This window comes from Canis aureus, chromosome X, assembly GCF_053574225.1.
Source record: "Canis aureus isolate CA01 chromosome X, VMU_Caureus_v.1.0, whole genome shotgun sequence".
Classification (NCBI taxonomy): Eukaryota; Metazoa; Chordata; class Mammalia; order Carnivora; family Canidae; genus Canis; species Canis aureus.
This window is the reverse complement of record NC_135649.1, coordinates 84,868,416-84,884,286: the sequence shown is the minus strand read 5'-3', so window position 1 is coordinate 84,884,286 and position 15,871 is coordinate 84,868,416. Positions and strand designations below refer to the sequence as shown.

Sequence of the window (15,871 nt, the reverse complement as noted above, 5' to 3'; positions counted from 1 at the left end):
GACCAGGAACCATGTACAGTGAACTGGCTGGTTGTACAGTAGGACAGAACAACTTTTCCTCTCAATTCCCACCCCAATGGATCACACTGGAAGAAAACAAGATGACCCATTAAAAACTGCAGCTGTGCTATCGTTATGTAAGATGTCACCATGGGAGGAAGTCGGGTGATGGCTCCGTGAGCCCTCTCCATACTATTTGTGTGAATTCTGAGGAGCCTGTAATTATTTTCAAAGAAAGAGTTCAAAAACAAAACCTGCAGCTGTCTGAAAAACTTATCTTCAACTAATTGTAGCAAACCAAAGTCCAAACTCATTTTTGGATAATTACTCCCAATGGTGCTAGTAGCAGCTTGATGCCAGAGAAACATTCTGTAAGAAACCCAACAAACTCTAACTCAAATACCCGACCAAGCCTCCCCTTTTTGTGAATGCATATGGTAGAGTATGCATTAAGTACACCCTGACTGAAGATACACTGGGATCTTAGAAATAGTTGAAAATAAACTAACTAACTGAAAGGGACAAAATTCAGATCTACAAATTTAGTTTTAGAATTCTAAGATGCAGGAAAGAGACCCACTCTACCTCACCCAATCTGAAATGTCATAGATTATAAGACACTCCCTTCTTTTATGTACCATTAGGAAAGAAACAAACTTTGCCAATTAACTGTTACATGGTGCCTCAAAGGCAGTCCTCATTGATGGTCAAGCTAGCCTCTCATTTGCAGTGTCGGAGATGGGCGATTTCTCCTGCCTTCAGTTGTGTTGCTTGGCATGTGGCTGGCAGCCCTTTAGCATGTATCTCAGCAGCAAACAAAACAGTTTCAAATACTTGAATTTTCCTAGTTGTTGCTTTAAAAGAAAACGTGGGGGAATCCCTGGGTAGCTCAGCGGTTTAGCGCCTGCCTTTGGCCCAGGAGTCCCGGGATCGAGTCCCACATCAGGCTCCTGGCATGGAGCCTGCTTCTCTCTCTGCCTCTCTCTCTAGATCTCTCTGTGTCTATCACGAATAAATAAATAAAATCTTTTAAAAAAGAAAAGAAAAGAAAACGTGGGATTTCAGTCATTTCTCCAACCATGAACATTTATTTGCCTCACTAATATCAAATTTACTCCCTACTGTGCTAATGCCTTCCTTTGTGTACACAATAGGATTTTGTTTCGACCCTAATAAAATTTTATTTTGGTAAGTGTAATCTTACTGAGAGTATATCAAATGGCAGATACCCTCGGCCATATATAGGACCAACAATACAGATCAACTGAACTGCTGCCCGTGTAAACAGCTACAGCCAGCTTTGTGTGTGCATAGGCAACAGCAACAGCATGACCACTGCCCAGCAGATGGCTACCGAGAGAGGCCATCCATTCTAATATGCATCCAGCTTTTAAAAATAGTCAAATATGGGGAGTAGGTAGAGGGGGGGGTCTTAGAATATATTATATGCCATAGATACTATAGATCCTCTTCCAGCCTGGGCAAATACTCATTGCCCATACCCTATTTCTGACTACCTACTACAGGTAATTCCTCATTCCTTCAAATATTTTTCATGGAGTACTTCTAACTTCCAGGTACCAGGCTAAGTTTAGGGAATACGGCAATTAACAAGAGACAAAGCACCTGACACCTCAGGGAGTTTCCAGTCCAGAGGGGAAAGACACACAATCAAATAAATGCAAAATAAGCTAGGCAATGATGATGAGGTCTTTGGCAAAATACAGAGCAAGCAAACAATCCTGGAGTGCAGGTAGGAGTAGGGGAGCGATCAGTGAAGGAAGGCCCCTCTCATCAAGTAGGCATTTAAACAAAGTTCTGAAGGAAGGCAGCAAGGTTCCATAGAGATCTGGGCAACAAATGAGGGAGTAAGGCAGAGGAAAAACTTGCCCAGGGGTGCTGAGGTAGGGGTATATCTGGTCAGTTACAGGGACAGTAAAGAGGCCAGTGTCACTATAACAGAATGGGCAAAGGGGAAAAAAAGACCTAACAGTGATTAGATTGAGCAGGGATGGAGGGAGCAGATCACACACGGCTCTCTAGGCCATTATCTTTCAAGGATTATGGTATGCACTCTGAGAGAAATAACAAACTGTGAGAGGCTCCTGATCAGAAGCATAGAACCATCTAAAAGTTTAACTCCTGAGGCAAAGGAAGGAAAAGCACCTGCTGATGAATCCAAATGAGGGGACAGCGATCTAGCCCAGGTGGTATCAGTAGAGGTAAGGGTGACTGGCCAGATTTGGGATATCTTGTAAAGGCAGAGAAGATAGGATTTGCTGATGTTGGGTAAGCTAAAGAGAAGACTCGTGGGGGACTCCAGAGTTTGTGGCCTGGGTAACCGGAAGAATGGAGCCTCTATTTCCCCAAGTTTGGGACAGGCTGAGCATGGCAGGGGTGGGGAGGTATGAAGAACTGGGTTTTAGACATGCTAGGTTGGAGATGCTGGTGAGATATCCAAGAAGAGATGAAGATGAAATTGAGCAGAGCACTGCAAGATGAAATCATCAGCATTTAGGTGGCATTTAAAGCCGCAGGATCAGGCAGCCCGGGTGGCTCAGTGGTTTAGCACCACCTTCGGCCCAGGATGTGATCCTGGAGACCAGGGAACCTGCTTCTCCCTCTGCCTATGTCTCTGCCTCTCGCTCTCTCTGTGTGTGTGTGTGTGTGTGTGTGTGTGTGTGTGTCTCTCTCATGAATAAATAAATAAAATAGTTTTTAAAAAGTACATAAAGCTGCAGGATTAATTTGCCTTTGGGCGCAAGGATAGATAGAGAAGTGGTAGGAGGACTGAGGCACTCAAATATGAAGAGGTTGGGGCAATCAATACCAGGAGGAATCAGGAAAGGAGACTGGCAAGGAACCCTTGCATCAGCAGAGCACCAAGTGTGACATCAAGGAAGCCAAGTAGAAAAAAAATGATTTCAAGGAAAGGGGTACGAGTAGCTGGGTCAAATCCCACCTGCAGGCTGAGAAAGGTTAAGGACTGAGAAGTCAGCATTGGATTTGGAACGTGGAGTTCCTGGGTGCTCTTGACTGGAGTCATTTTGGAGGTGGAGGGAGGTAAGGGACCAGACATAAAACCTAACTGGAGTGCTAGCAATGGCACATGGGGGGAAATGCATTTAAGGCAATACATAAAGATAACACTTATGAAATCACATAGGAGCTGGAAGAGAATGTGGGTGGGAGAAATGGATGATGCTGAGGAATACATGGATAACTATAAGAGCTTCAATTAGGAACCTGGTGACAGAACCCAGCTTGCCATGGAGAGGCTGGCCTTTGTTGAGGCCACATGGGAAAACGACCCCATGAGCACCCAAGGAGTCATGCCCGTAGGTTCAGGGGTAGGAATGCGTGGAAGGGCTAATTTCTATGTTATACGCCTCATTAAGACTTTCTTTTAAGAGATGGTTTCATTTGTTCTCTCACTTTTTGTTGTTGCTGTTGCCATATCAGATGCAATAAGCCTACAGTCTGAATCCAGAAATTTTGTTAAGTAGCTAAAGACACATGGGGCGTCTACTAGCTGGCTCAGTCAGTGGAGTGCGCAACTCTTGCTCTTGGAGTTGTGGGCTTGAGTTCCATGTTGGGTAATGAGATTACTTTAAAAAAAATGTCGGGGCGAGGGGTGCCTGGGGGGCTCAGTTGGTTGAGCATCAGTTGAGCCTCCGACTCCTGATTTCAGCTCGGGTCATGAGATTGAGCCCCACGTGGGGCTCTGTACTCAGCAAGGAGTCTGCTAGGTATTTTCACTTTCCCTCTCCCTCTGTCCCTTCCCCCTACTCCCTGCTCACTCCTGCACTCTCTCTCTCTCAAAATAAATATATCTTTAAAAAAATTTTTAACCGGGGGATCCCTGGGTGGCTCAGTGGTTTGGCGCCGGCCTTTGGCCCAAGGCGCGATCCTGGAGTCCTGGGATCGAGTCCCGCGTCGGGCTCCCGGCATGGAGCCTGCTCCTTCCTCCTCCTGTGTCTCTGCCTCTCATAAATAAATAAATAAATAAATAGATAGATAGATAGATAGATAGATAGATAAATAAATAAATAAATAAATAAATAAACCTTTTAAAAAACTTTTAATCAGAAGTAACTAAAAATTTTAAAAAATAAAATAAAAGTAACTAGGGGCACCTGGGTGGCTAAGCGGTTGAGCATCTGCCTTTGGCTCAGGTCGTGATCCCGGGATCCTGGGATCAAGTCCCACAACAGGCTCCCTGCAGGGAGCCTGTTTCTCCCTCTGCCTATGTCTGCCCCTCTCTCTGGGTCTCTCATGAATAAATAAATAAAATATTTAATAAATAGATAGATAGATAAATAAATAAATAAATAAATAAATAAATGTAACTAAAGAAACATTTTTAAAGAGAAAGAAAGAAACATTAAGATTGTTGTTGTTGTCACCCAGAGTGATGCATGGCTATATACTTAAGTATCTGGCAAACGTTAAACCACAAATATTAAACAGAGCTGTGGGTAAGGAATGGCACTGGCTTTTTGTTTACAGACCTAAGAAACACAATGAATGAAAAGTAAAGAGCATCAGTACCAAGTAATACTGCAAAGCCACTACAACAACTTCAGCATCACTAGCTTTTGTATCTTAGTCACATTGTTTGAAAACACCCCAACTACATAGTTTATGGAGATCCATCACCTGGAATGATGATACAAAAGCTTCAGACTGAATATCTCTCTAGTCTGACACTGGTCACTCCTTGTGTGGCCATCACGTGGAGTCTATCTGTGGCCACAGAACTAAGGCTGACCAAGTTCTTGCTAACTGAAGACAAAAAGCCCAATTACTGAGCTTCATGAGTTCTAGATAAATAACCTGGAGATGACATCAAAATTTATCACAAAAACGCTGTGTGTAGGGTACCTGGGTGGTTCAGTCAGTTAGGCAACTGCCTTCAGCTCGGATCATAATCACAGGATCCTGGGATCCAGTCCCACCTTGGAGTCCCCAGAGGGAGCCTGCTTCTCCCTCTACCTATGTCTCTGCCTCGCTCTCATGAATAAATAAATAAATAAATACAATCTTTTAAAAAAAAAAAAAAAGCACAGGTTTACAAGCCAGACCACCAGGGTCAAATGCCAACCTCACCATTTACAAACCATGTAACTTTGAGCAACTTCCTGAACAACTCTGTTTTCTCATCGTTAAAATGGAGGTAACCAATAGTACCTATTTCATAGGATTATCAGGAGTATAAATAGAATTGGTATCTGTAGTAATTATTGTAAAGTCACATTCACCATCTTGGAAATTAAAACTGATCATGAAAAGAAAGAAAAAAAGAAAAAGAGAAAAAAAGAAAAGAAAAGAAAAGAAAAGAAAAGAAAAGAAAAGAAAAGAAAAGAACAAAGACACACAAGTAGCAGTGGGACCCTCTCAGGAATTCGTAAAACCAGGGACTCAGCAAGTCACATATCCTTGCAACAATCAATTGTACTCCAAAATTTGAGGACAATAAATAATGGGCTTTTCAAAAAGCATTTTAAATGGTCTTAACACAAAACATATAGGTGTCTAGTGCAAATTACAATACAAAATTCACATTTTAGGGCAAGGTGGAGACTTGAGATCAATTGTAGGTATGCTTGCTTTACGGCCTTTTATCCTCACAACCTCCTCTGAAATTTTAGGGGCAGCACTGGCATAAAGCACTGTCTGCTGAGTCAGAGAGGAGATCTATAACCTACGGGGAAATCGTGCGGGGAGGACATTCCCATATTTAATCCCTGAAACCAGAAACAGCCCTAAAAAAAAGGTCAGTGACTGCTGATGGTTAAGCAAATAGGATGTGGTAGGGTTAGCAAGTAAACCAGAGCTCCCTATTGTCCATTCAAGTCATCCCCTCCACCTTGCCCTGGGATGTGGGGGGTCTCCCCAGATGGTCCTCAATTGCACAGTTCAAGAGACCATATTTTAAGTAGAGGGATTCTCCATGGGAGAGTCCGGGAATCCCCAGGGTATTTCTGAGAGGGCTGTGGTCTCCATCCTGAATGCTGTCGAAGTGCCCAGCCCTCCCTGCTTCCCTCACATCAGGTGGCTTGAGGCTCCCAGGGTTGTTCCAACCAGTCCTGTCACCACTTGTCCCTTCCTTTTAGGCCCAGACTTAAGGAGACTGAATCTATCAGAGAAGGGAAATATGAAAAGACGATGGTGTGGATGGCTTCCGTATTTAAAACCACACAGATTTTAAGAGGAGCATGGAATGCATGTGCCCTCAGAAGAGGGTCTCGGGGTATTAAAATTTAAATTTGTGGGCAGCCCCGGTGGTGCAGCGGTTTAGCACCGCTTGCAGCCCGGGGTGTGATCCTGGAGATCCTGGAGTCCCACATCGGGCTTGTTGCATGGAGCCTGCTTCTCCCTCTGCCTGTGTCTCTGCCCCCTCCCCCTCTCTCTCTCTCTCTCTGTGTCTCTATAAATAAATAAAATCTTTAAAAAAAATTTTAAATTTGTATCAACAATGCCCTCTGTGCTCTAACAATCAGCAAATGAGATATTGATTTGATTGTGCAACAAGTATTTATTCTTTTACCCTTCTTCGCACAGTCCCAGGGTGAGCTCTGGGCGGGTAGAAACACACAGGACAGAGACCACGCACTCCAGATTCAAGATGCAAGTAACAGAGACCAGAGAACGACAATCAGGAAAGACCATGATGAATCTAAGGCCATCTGTGGGCTCTCAAGTGATGAAACTGGCAATACCTTAAGCTTTGGAGTGCTTTCTCCAAAGGAAATTGCCCAGAAAGCCCAATACATAAAAGAGATCCACGCAAGTGATGTGGGAGAAGCTGGAGGAGCCCCTGTAGGCAGCTCTGCTCTCTGCTGCCTGCCCCCAGCCTGGAAGCCCGGCAGTGCCCAGCCTTCAGAACCCTCAAGGAGAGGCGGGGTGTGCTTTTGAACGTGAGCAGCACCAGTAGACAGGTAAAAAGGGGGCCTCTAGGCAGGAAGAGCCAAAAAGACAGGTGTGGAGGACTAGAAAAGGCTTGTACCACAATTTCTCCTTTCTGACGTAAATTCTAATCTCGAACAGCCTGCAGCAGCTGTGCAGCTACTGAGAGTGGTGCAGCAGTGGCCCGGGAAGGGCTGCATGAAGGGCAGAGCTCAAGAGCACTGCCCACGAGCAGAGAGAACAGCTGGGAGCCACACTTCCTGACCCAACCTGCCTTCTTGGCCCAGCTCTCAGCCGAGGCTACCAGTGTCACGTGGGGATCACTGTGAAGGGAGGCACAGAAAGATGGGGATCCCAACCCAAGATGTCCCCCGAGACTTAACGTATCAAATACAGTGAGGAGGGAGGCCAGGGTAGGCTGTAGAACGTGTGCCTATGCTCACCAGGGTGGGTATTTCTCAACACCACCGCCTCATTTTCCCAACTTTTACGACACATGCTAATATATAGTTCCAGGAGGTCAAATCTCCCCATGTTTCAAGAGGGAAAAACACCGCAGCACTTATAGCACTGTGTGGGCCAAAGAGAACATAGCAATGGGTCAGTGGACACTTCTATATTAGAAAAGGGGTCTGGGCAGCCCTGGTGGCTCAGCGGTTTAGCGCCGCCTTCAGCCCAGGGTGTGATACTGGAGTCCCGGGATCGAGTCCAACGTCGGGCTCCCGGCAATGGAGCCTGCTTCTCCCTCTGCCTGTGTCTCTGCTGCTGTCTCTGTCTCTCTGTGTCTCTCATGAATAAATAAAATCTAAAAAAAAAAAAAAAAAGAGGGTAGCTCCGGTGGCTCAGCAGTTTAGCACCACCTTCAGTCCAGGGCGTGATCCTGGAGTCACTGGATCCAGTCCCACATTGGGCTCCCTACATGAAACCTGTTTCTCCCTCTGCCTGTGTCTCTGCCTTTCTCTCTGTGTCTCTCTTATGAATAAATAAAATCTTTTTTATAAATCAATCAAACTACCCTACAACCCAGTAATTGCACTACTAGGTATTTACCCATAGAATACAAAAACACTAGTTCAAAGGAATACACACACCCTGATGTTTATAGCAGCATTATTTACAGTAGTCAAATTGTGGAAGCGACCCAAGTATCCACCAATAGATAGATGAACGGATAAAGATGATGTGTGGTATGTATGCACACACACACACACACACACACACACTGGAATGTTACTCAGCCATTTAAAAAAATGAAATCTTGCCGGGGTGCCTGGGTGGCTTGGTGGTTGAGCATCTGCCTTCGGCTCAGGTCATGATCCCAGAATCCTGGGATCGAGTCCTGCATCGGGCTTCCCACAAGGAGCCTGATTCTCCCTCTGCCTATGTCTCTGATCTCTCTGTGTGTGGCTCTCATGAATAAGTAAAATCTTTAAAAAAAAAAAAAAAGAATGAAATCTTGCCATTTGCAACAACATGCACGGGGCTAATGAGTATTATGTTAAGCAAAATAACAGCAAAAGACAAATACTATATGATTTCACTCATATGTGGAATTTAAGAAAGAAAAAAGAATGAGCAAAGAAAAAAAAGACAAACCAAGAAACAGACTCAACTACAGAGAACACACTGATGGTTATCAGAGGGGAGGCTGGGGGCGGGGGTGGGGGGGCAGGGGAAATGGGTGAAATAGGGATGATTAAGCAGTGCATTTGTTGTGATGAGCACCAGGTGATGTGAAGAATTCTTGAAGCACTATATTGTATACCTGAAACTAATATAACAGTGTATATTAACTAGAATGGAATTTAAAATAAAATTAAAATATTTTTGAAAAAGTCTGTTTTAGTTAGGGGCACCTGATTGGCTCAGCTGATAGAGCACGTGACTCTTGATCTCGGGGCTGGGAGTTCAAGTTCGGTTTTGGGGGTAGAGATTAACTAAATAAATGAACTTTTTTAAAAAGGTCACTTTTGAAAATATCTCCCCCTCTTCAGTGAAAGAAAGCAAGCCAGGTCTAGGTGAGTCAGGACTTACTAGTCACAACTAAAGAACTTCTATGTGTGCACCCTCCTCAAACACACCTACTCCCTTCATCTTCCACTCACCAAAGACAGGTCCTGAACTAATGCCATACCACGCCTGCCTTTGCACTAGGCCTCAAGGTATATTCAGATCTTCCCCCTGACCTTTTAACAACACCAAAGGTAGTCCTGGAACAAGAAACACTTTTATCTATTTCTGCTGCCCTTTTGAAAAATAGTTTTTTATGGAAATTTTTAAAGGCACGTACAAAAGTTGAGAGAACAGTATAATAAACTTTACCTACCTTACCGGCTTCAAGGATTATCTTTGCCAATCTTATTTTCCACCATTAACTTCCTGTCCTCATTCTAATAGTTAACAAAACTGGAGTTAGAAGGGAAGGGCCTCACTCAGAGAGCCACCCTGTTAGAAGCAGATATAAGGTTTTAACTAAGGCCAAGTCTCTAAAAAACTGAAAAAGGTTCTTTGAGAGATTAAAACTGAGGAGAAACAAAATGAAAAGAATAGATTCTGAGTAAAAATCACTTACCATCCTTTTAAGTAGATTCCATCTCCCTCAGAAGTTAAAAAAAATCAGCAGGAAAACAGATAAAAGCAATATAATATATGTCTTTTCAGGCCAAGGGGTGTATTTCTTAAACATTGTGGGGTTTTTCTAGATTCATTATTTGACAGAAAGAAAGAATCTCAGACTCCCTGCTGAGCGAGGAACCGGAACCAGGGCTTAACATGGGGGCTCAATCCCAGGATCCAGAGATCACGACCTGAGCAGAAATCAAGAGTCAGATGCTCAACCAACTGAGCCACCCAGGTGCTCCTCAATGTTGTTTTAAATGATGAGATGGGGGGATCCTTGGGTGGCTCAGCGGTTTAGCGCCTGCCTTCGGCCCAGGGTGCAATCCTGGAGTCCCGGGATCGAGTCTCACATCGGGCTCCCTGCATGGAGCCTGCTTCTCTCTCTGCCTGTGTCTCTGCCTCTGCCTCTGCCTCTCTCTCTCTCTCTCTCTCTCTCTGTCTCATGAATAAATAAAATCTTTAAAAATAAATAAATAAAAATAAAAATAATTAAAAAATAAAAAATAAATGGTGAGATGGTTATGTATTTTTCTTGCAATTTACATTATTAGCAGGCATAAGGTTAATATTCACCAAGCCACAACAAAAGCCGTAGGTCCGTGTTCGGTGACTTTGTAAAAAGGTTATAGATAAAAATCTCTATTTTTTAAAATGGACAGTAAATGTCTATAATTGAGAAGACTGTTATATTCGTGTGTTATTTTATACCCATATACACCTCTATGTTTTGGTGGAGAGTGGTGGAAATCTTTTTTACAATATAATTTTAAGAGGATAGAGATCCTTTCTTTTTCAGGTAATGAAGCATGCTTCCTAAATAAAACTAAGGACATTTGCTCTTCTCCTAGGACTATGATAAAAGGTTTTATTTTATAAAAGCAGCAGACTAGATTGTTCTCTTTCCTGCTCCCTCCATCTGCTCTTTTAGTTCCAGCTAAGTTCTATCCCTTCTCTCCCTCAACTGCAACTTGCTAGGTGGTCAAAAATATTTCCGATGTGCAGAATGCACCACTGGGAGGTTTATGTGACACCTCCCATCCTTCACAAACCTTCCCTTCTTAGCCTTCCAGCTTTCTTCTCCTACCTCAGTTCCATTCCGTCTAGTCATTGATTTCAGTGTTCTGACATTTAAACCAGCGGTGAGTGTTCCAAAATGTTGAAGAATGGTGGATTGCACCAGATATGATGAGTACAATACCTTTTACAGATCTCTGACCACTTGGAATGCTGAAGAAGGGAACCTGTTTGGATGGCAGATGGCAGCACGGGACCTCTAAACTGCTGAGGTCATGCAACTCAATCCCTGAGTCTCCAAGCACATGCTATATATAACATTTAAAAATAGAACTTTGGGGCACCTGGCTGGCTCAGTCAGAAGAGCACCCGACTCGATCTCTTGATCGGGAGAGTTTGAGCCCCAAATCAGGTATATAGAGAGAATGGAAAATAAGTAAATAAACTTTAAAAAAAAATTAATGGAACTTAAGTGTCTTCTTCTTAACAAGAACCACATCTTAATGTCACTTGACGCTAACAAAACCAGATTCTTACAGTGCATTATATTCTGACTTTGGAGCCTACTATTTCTTTTTTTTAATAAATTAATTTTTTATTGGTGTTCAATTTGCCAACATACAGAATAACACCCAGTGCTCATCCCGTCAAGTGCCCCCCATCAGTGCCCGTCACCCACTCACCCCCACCCCCCGCCCTCTTCCCCTTCCATCACCCCTAGTTCGTTTCCCAGACTTAGGAGTCTTTATGTTCTGTCTCCCTTTCTGATATTTTCCACACATTTCTTCTCCCTTCCCTTATATTCCCTTTCACTATTATTTATATTCCCCAAATTAATGAGAACATACACTGTTTGTCCTTCTCTGATTGACTTACTTCACTCAGCATAATATTTCTTATGCGGAGTCCTGATCTAATAAGCAATGCTAACACCCTCTAGCACTCATGACTGGTTTATGGTATGGAAGTCTCAGGGGGATATAATAGCAGCCTCTAAATACCCAGGACAAAAGAATATTTCACACTGAATGGCCACCCGCTAATTACTACCTGTATGCTGGAGAGATCAAGTGGAAGTAGAAGCCATAATTATACTATGAGAAATTTGGCCTTGAGAAAATTAAGTGTATCCTGAAAAGTAATGGACCCCAGAAATCACAAGTAAATCCTTTTGTTAGTATAGTTTCTATTCCTTGAGATGTCTAGAAATCATCTTTACATATAGCTATTTGCTAAGATGGACGAATCCAGCTAAAATGTGTTCTATACCTCGCCATGAGGAAGGGAGGACATTGGTTTTCATCTCTATTCTCTCTGTTAATTTTAAGTCATGGTTATTCAACATCAGAACTGTTGACATTTGGGGCCAGATCATTTGTTGTTTGGGGGAGGAGAAGAGGGAGGCGCGTCCTGTACATAGTAGGATGTTTAGCAGCATTCCTGGCCTCCACCACCCATTAGATTCCAATACCTTTAGATGCCAATAGCATCTCTACTCCCCCAATCAGAGCTCCAAATACTACCAAATGTCTGCTGGGGGCAAAGTCATCCTCAGTTGAGAATCATGGCTTTAAGTCCCCAAACACACCCATCTGTGCAGCCTCTTCTTATCATTCCCCCACCCAAAAAAAAAAGCCTAACTGGTCAACCTGTGCACAAATTTCCTTTCAAATCTATACATTTACTTCAAATACTATAAGCAGAATTGGTGACTTGCTTCCGGGAGGGTAGAGAACATGCACTCAAAAAATGTGGGTGGGTTCCCACTTTTCCTTTCTGTTAAAGAATTCATAGCTTCTCAAGCAGATACCGGTCTCTTTCAGCAATCTTATTTTGAAGGTAAATGCACACATTTTGAATATGGCAATTACATTCAAAATAATTTAACTATAAAGACTGTGATTTCTTCTATCTTTTCTCTCTGTAGGAGGAGTGCAAGTCTTTAATTTTTAGGAAGAACACCGGAACTAAATAAATATTTAGCATTTTAAAGGAAATGCTTTTTACACTTCAATGAGTTCTTGCCAGGAGGCATGGTCTTAAAAACACAGCACTTTCAACAGAGATGTCTAACAATAACAGCCTACAGTACTTACAGCCTCCCACCCATGTTTCTATGGTAATACTTGAACTCAAATGGTTTGAATTCAAACTACCTAGTAATCTGAAGAAAAGCCCTTTCCCATTCCATAAAGCATATTTTATCATTTTGGGGGGGGAAGATTAAGAATTCATACTTTTTAGTAATACATTTTTTGTTCTGAATTAAGAAATTAAAAATGTGCATGTGAGACCTTCTCAAATCTTCACCAATGGATGATAAAAATTCGAAACGATTTTCTGAGACTTGTTCACCATTCTTAAAATCAAGAAATGCTAGGCATTGTTCAAGTAGAGGCAGAGTGTAAGCATGCTACAGAGTTGAAAACTCATCAGCAAAATATTAATCACGGCTGAAACCTAACATACACTCTCCTGTGTTCCTTGGGTACAATACATCCCAGTGATTAAAAATACATTCCATTTCCTCTAAGTGCACATTCAATCTGTCAAACTGGATGACAACAGCATAAAGCTGCTGAAATTCTGAAACCCAACCTGCTAAACATCCTGTACAGCCTTCTCCCAAGAAAAGTTACAAGAAAAGTATGTAGACTTTTCAGATATGGAAGCATTTTAAAATTCCCTCAGAAGGACGTCAAAATAACCCCCTCATAAATTGCTTAATAGGAAGAGCATTTTGAACTCTCAATCCAATTTGAAATTCCCCTACTTGCTGCAAATGGTACTCAAATGAAAATTTTCCTTATGCTCCTTGAGGATCCTCCAGGGTTTAAGATCCCTCTGGCAGATACAGGCATAAACCCTTGGAAACCGTGGGTTGGATCTTTAAAAGGTGTCAAAGGAAAAGCAGATGAAATGCTGTAATCTCCACCCACTGTCACTTAAGACATAACAGCCCACGCACTCCGCACGCCCAGCCAGCATCCTGCATCCACCCTTTCTTTCAAGCCCACTGCATTAGACCATGGAAACTCAGGATGTGTGGCCACAGAGGCCCCTGCTCTGGCTCCAGCTGGCCCACCACGTGGCGTGGCCGTGACCTTAGTCACACTTCCCCCTGACATCCTGTGAGTGGGCTCAAGCTGGAGCCAGACCTTCCCACCGTGCTGTCCGCCCTGCTCCTGGAAATGACCAACCCCGGCTCCCTAAAACATTCCATTCTCCTCTCACACCAGCAGAGCTTCCTGCTCCCCACCCCTCCCAAACAACAGGTCTTTGAATATCATTCACCACCCTGGTGACACCTTTAACCATTTAGCTAAAAGGGAGGTTATTTGGATTTCTTGTGGAAGCTTTGCTCTCTCCTTCTCACTAAACTCCCTTCACTATTATCACAACAATCACTTCTCTAGGAATTAGAAGCACATGCAACCTTGGGAATCTAACACGGGACCCTGGTACAACAAAGCTGTCTCCATCTTCACTTAGTAGAGGAGGTGCCTGTTGGGACTCAGATTTATGAAAGACTTATCTTCATGGTCCTTTTCTAGTGGGACCCCAAGGATTTCAGAAACCTTTTCAGTTGGATGTATTAACCCATGCCTTTGAAAAAGAGCTTCCAGGCAAACCATGAGAGACTCCTAACTCTGGGAAACAAAATGTTGCAGAAGGGGAGGGGGGTTGGAGGGAGGGAAACTGGGTGACAGGCATTGGGGAGGACACATGATGAAATGAGCACTGGGTGTGATACTATATGTTGGCAAGGAGAATTTAAATAAAATTACAAATGGAACGGAACGGAACGGAAAGGAAAGGAAAGGAAAGGAAAGGAAAGGAAAGGAAAGGAAAGGACCTCCAGGGGCATCTGGGTGGCTCAGTCAGTTAGGTGTCTGACTTAGGCGTGTATGACTTAGGCTCAGGTCGTGATCCTGGGGTCCTGGGATTGAGCTCCAACTCAGGCTCCCTGCTGAGCAGGGTGTTTGCCTCTCCCTCTCCCTCTCTCTCTGCCTGCCACTCCCCTGCTTGTGTTCTCTCTCTGTCAAATAAATAAATCTTGAAAAAAAAAAGAAAAAAGAAAAAGACCTTCCACTTAAATAAATAGGTTAAGGAGAAAAATACTACCCATTTACTTTCAGTTGCAGAGTCCAGAAAGAAGCACTTTTTTGATTGTCCAGATGACCAGCAGTAGTAATCCCGCCTTCCTCCTAAAAGACTCATGTGGGGTCCTAAGGATGGTTTTTCAAGCAAAGATGCAGAGCTGGGTAGATAGAGTGGAGGGACACTAAGCAGGCAGGCAATACATCTACTGCTCAGACTCCTACTATCCCTACACCTACAAAAATGGACAGAGGTTCCAGGCATACATAAAAACTGAGGGAGCACACTCCACCCTTTTTCGCTCAGCAATACAGACTGTAAAACCTGGAGAGCCTGTACAGAGCAGCTATTGGAGGATCCCGAAAAGTAAACAGCAACAGGCAGTTGAGGAAAGATGAGAATTCAAACTACCCCTGAAGTGCCAGTAAGTTTGCCCTGACTTTCTCCTTCAACGTGCCCCAAGCCTGAACCCCACACACTGTCAGCGGGCATGGACTGCTGATGGAGAACAAGCCTGGAGATGCCCTGGAGCTCTGGCTCAGGTAGCAGGGAAGCAGCCCCGATGCTCAGAGAGTGGGGGGAAGCCCTCATGGTTTTTCTTCTTCTCTGCTCTGCTCTCTCGGGCCACAATCCCCAAGTGGCAATGGCAGCCCTGCAGCAACAGAAACCTGGGAGATCAAACTCTGACGGACCAGGACCTTCCTCTGGGTTCAGCAGAGCCAGGGTTCCAAGAAGATGGGCGAAAACCATGCCATTTTTATTCTCAACCTTCCTGTCACTTGGTGCCAGGGACACGGGCCCCATTGTGCCACATGTGGCAGAGCAGAGCAATGAAATCCAAAGCTTTCCAGCTAAATGACCCAAACAGGGAAGCCCCATGGAATTGGAAAGTGCTGAAGAAATTATGGAGAGGGAGAAGCTTGGGAGAGGCATTGCATAAGTTGTTTATCAATTCACGGGCTCGGCCACAAGTGTGTGATGCGTGGATCACATCTTAAATGGCCTACCTGAGACCAAGAGAACTAGGATGGCCTATGTCCCTGATGGGTCACTGCGGGGCATGCACACCTGACACTTCCAAAGAGCACTGCTGAGGCCAGGCAAACTGAACAGACACTGGGACTGCAGCTCACAGAAGACTGGGTTAGAACTTGCTCTCTGAACATAACCAAGTCGACTGCCTGCTAAAACAAAAATATCAACATTCTCCATGGGATTTAAACAAGAT

The 15,871-nt window shown here is 43.8% G+C and overlaps 1 long non-coding RNA gene across 2 annotated transcripts in view; it reads right to left on the bottom strand.

The window, feature by feature from the left end:
- Positions 1-15,871, bottom strand: part of LOC144309185 (uncharacterized) — a 109,800-nt gene that overhangs the window by 33,670 nt on the left and 60,259 nt on the right. Inside the window, exon 6 of one of the 2 annotated variants that reach the window (XR_013375271.1) lies at positions 6,485-7,714. The exons of the other annotated variant lie outside the window; for it this stretch is intronic. This is a non-coding gene — a long non-coding RNA (uncharacterized LOC144309185). Of the gene's footprint in view, positions 1-6,484; positions 7,715-15,871 lie in introns of those variants that run through there. 2 annotated transcript variants of the gene reach the window in all.